The sequence below is a fragment of the Pinus tabuliformis genome, chromosome 1_2, assembly GCF_031772625.1.
Source record: "Pinus tabuliformis cultivar Carrire ecotype Pingquan chromosome 1_2, CPIR1, whole genome shotgun sequence".
NCBI classification, from domain to species: domain Eukaryota; kingdom Viridiplantae; phylum Streptophyta; class Pinopsida; order Pinales; family Pinaceae; genus Pinus; species Pinus tabuliformis.
Window position 1 is genome coordinate 293,155,795 of NC_142298.1, and position 4,347 is coordinate 293,160,141.

Here is a 4,347-nt window from a genome sequence, read left to right on the forward strand (position 1 = left end):
ATTTTGCAGAATTCACACCTGCCCATCTAACCGAATTCAGTTTCCCGTATATACACTGCCCCTTGCTCTAATACGCAACCAGCTCTCATATAATTTGTGGTATCAGATCCCCCACACACTTCCAAAATTCAAGCCAATATGGTTATGCCTTCCTCTCCATTTTATTATGATTACTATGAGCTAATGGATGATAATTAAGCTAACCAAACCATGGAGATAAACATGTTATTCCACCATGAAGACAATATTATGGATGATAATGACCCTTCCTTCAACACCCCAATGAATGAATCCTCAATGGAAGAAGAGGGAGAAGTGTTAGGTGAGGATCTTTTTATCAATTATGAGAAACCTTTTAATTGAACTCCTATCCAACCCAGGATTATGTTTGATAAAATAATGTTTGAAACAAGAAGGAAGTAAGATTCATTATCAAGACCTACATCCCAAAATTTCATAGGAAATGATAATTTTAAAGGGAATGGAAATGAAATAAGAAATTAAGAAAGGCTTGTTGAGGCTCCAAAGAAAGGGGTAGCATTTAATGTTATTATTTTCAAAGAGCCAATAACCCCTATCAAAGAAGAAACTCAAGATGCCACATAGCCCAGTGGGACACATGTTGTTATAAACGATGGGAAAACCCTTATAGCTTATGAACTAAATCCTATCCTGGCCAAGCCCAATCTTAACAAAAATTCCCTAGATGTAAGGTATGTGGGACCACCTGCTTTTGATATCAAATAAGAGTTTATTAAACTTAAGATTACCATGTATTTGTTTGATGTTGTCAAAAATATTTCCCATAAAAGCAAAGTAATAGATTTCCTATGAGTTAGAGAACAATCATAGGGTTAGTCTATCTAACACCAATCCTGGTAGAGTAAAATTGCAAGTCCACCTACAAAAACATGGTTCTTCAAGATGGAATCTCCCTTCAATATGATTTAATTAACCTACAATATCATTCCCCTAATATTTTTCTTGAAATCTATTAGATGGAAGTGATGAACTGATATTTCCATTCTATATAACTTCAAAGTGTTATGATCTTCATTTTGGCATAACTACTGATATGACTATGGAGTGTCACATTCCTTGATGCCCCTACATATTGTGAAGTTGGGATCAAATATCAGAGACTCTACAAGGCATGTATTCATTTGACTCAGGGAGGGTCCAACATCTAGGAATGATGAAGAATTGATGGTAAGGATGGTCCAAATCCCAAGAAAATTTTCCATGATGGATGTGGTGATTGTTGATGTCCCTCCCACTTATGGCATGTTGCTATCAAAATACTCAGGAATTTTTGTAGGGTGTAATATCCAATTTGACCTATCATTTTATACTATACACATTTAGGGGTGAAACTTGGCACCTATATAAAGAACTCATGATGACCTACACAACTCCAGATCCACAAAATCTATCAAAATTGCCTTCTTACACCTATGGCAATATCAAAAGTTTCCTCCTCACTTATGAGGTAGTTCTTATGGAAAGATGTGAAACTAATATTCAAATAGGAAAAGTTTGACCCCTTACGCCTTTGGACCTTGAAATTTAATGGAGCATGCAATGGAGGTGGAAATGGAGCAAAGCACCTCTTAGTCTCCTCAAAGGGGAAGGAATTTCACTATGGTATCAAGTTGGAATTCAATTGCATAAAAAATTGGCATAATATAAGGCTCTAATTTTAGGATTGCACATGGAAGGAAACATGGCCATCAAAACCCAAAATATTTTTTGGATACTCAAACTTGGAAGTGAACCACATTGAAGAAGCATATCATACAAGACATCTAAGGTTCAAATAATATAAACATGAGGTCTGGGTCATATTTGATATTTTCATTGATGTTGCAAATATTATTGTTGTCCTAATAGAATTTAGCCACATAGCATTTAAATTTTTTAGGTTTGTTGTTCAATTCATTTCTCCAAATCTAGATCATGTCTTATTCCATCAAGGTTATGCGTAAGGTTGTTATTCCTGAAAATGTCCAAAGGTGGAAATCATAGAATATGGTACTCAAAGTTAAACATTCATGAACATGATGGATGAGTACATTGTTACACCTTATACCCTCTGCAATGTACCCCACATTTTTTTTCATGAGATGTGACTATGTTGATGCCCCTAAAGTGTGATGTTTTGTATGTATGTTTCGCTAATATGTTTCACTGTGAAAGCTCCATGCTTAAATGAAAAGAGTGAAGGGAGCTCTAAATGAAAATTCATATTGGCATAATACTAGCTAAGGTTTTGGAAATGGGCTAACAAGCTAAGTGGGATTAATTATGGGGAAAAATCCACAATTAAGCATGTTTGCCAAAGGAGGCTTGGGATGGGTGACCTTTTAGGAAGTCCAAGTTATTGGTTGCAAGCCTCAGAGGTGATGATTAATGTTATGCAATTTATTTCTCTAATATCAATCCCACCACATCACCCCTAGGAGCATCACCTGATGCAATGAGTGTTATGTGGGCTATACAAAATCACGATAAATTATTTAGTTGAGACTTATACTCATGGATAAGATCATAGTTTAATGACTTACTCTATGCAGTTGATCCCAAAAATTATATCTAATTGTATTGAGGTGTTTAAAGTGAACTATTAAGTGCCTATAATGATATATTTTACAAGTTCATTTCATATATTGGGTATTCCACATGGCTTCATGGAATTGGTATAAAGGGAAGGGAAAACTATGTTGAGGTAACAATTGCACTTTTCCCAAGTGTACTTTCCCTCATAAGGTCATTGTCAGGACTTTCACAAAGGTTTCTAGTTTGATTGGTAACATACAAAAATATGAAGACTGATTAAGATGGTGGAGAGAAGGATGGATGACCGCTTGGGAAGTCTTGATTACTGGGTGATCGACCTCAAAGGTGATGACTAATGTTATGCAATTTATTTTGTTAGTATAAATCCCACCACTTCACCCCTGTGAGCATCAATTGATGCAATGAGTTCTATGTAGACTATTCAAAATCATGAGAAATTGGTCAATTGAGACTAATACCCATGGATATGATCATAGTTTCATGGCTTACCCTATGCAGTTAATCCCAAAAATAACATCTAATTGAATTGAGGTGTTTGTTGATGAATTGAACTATTTAGTGCCTACGATGATATATTTTATAAGTTCATTTCAGAAATTTGGTAACCCTCGTTGCTTCAAGGAGTTGGTCTAAAGAGAAGGGGAAACTATGTTGAGGTGACAAGGGAACTTATCCCAAGTGTGCTTACCTTCATAACACAAATATGAAGAATGATATAGGTGAGGGAGAGAAGGAACATGAAATAGACACAAGCCAACCACCCCACCACACTACTCCTTACATGATTGGAGTGTAGAGGATTATTCAACCAAAAACAAACTTATCTCTAGAGGCCTAGTGCCTTTGGAGACATTGTTTGACAATAATGATGCGCTTGCAAAACCTTCTATCAAATTGAAAATACTCAAAGTGGAAGATTGAAATCTAAGCACCATAAAGAACCCTTGTTTGTCAAGTTGTCAAAGACCCTATCTCTTATTGAGAAAGAAAACTATGTCAAGTTGTTCAGAGAATTCAAAGATGTTTTCACATGGAGATAAGAAGATATGAAGACCTAGATCCATACATCTTTCAACATTAGAATTCCCTCAAAGATAGTGTCAATTTATGTAGAAGTTGAGGAAATTAAATCCCTTACTATGTCCTCTCATCCAAAAGGAGGTCAAGAAGTTGTGTGATACAAAAATTATCATACCAATAAGGTACTCCACATGGGTGGGAAAATTGGTACCTATAAAAAATAGAATGGAGAGATAAGACTTTGTGTTAACTTTAAAAATTTAAACAAATCATCCTTAAAAGATAGCTACCCATTGCCTAATATGGATCAAACTTTACCAAAAGTGGTCAAATCTAAGAGGATCTCCATGCTAGATGATTTCTCAAGATACAATCAAATTAGGATGGACCCCATAAAATGTGTCGAACATAGCCTTCAAAAGCATGTGGGGTACCTTTTCCTACATAAGAATGCCCTTTGTGTTAATGAATGTTGAAGCCACTTTCCTGAAATTCATGGGATTATGGATTTTCTAATGTCAAGGATCTATTTATTTTGATTTTCCTTAGATGATAATAATATTTTCTCCAATAAATCAATTAAGAATCTTAGTCATATGAGGCAAGCCTTTTAGATATGTAATAAGTTTGGCATATCCCTCAATTCAAAGAAGTCTTTCTTTGGAATGGTGGAAGGTAAATCATTGGGGCACATTGTCCCTTCCCAAGGTGTAAAGATTGATCTAAAGAGGGTGGAAGCTATAAATATTA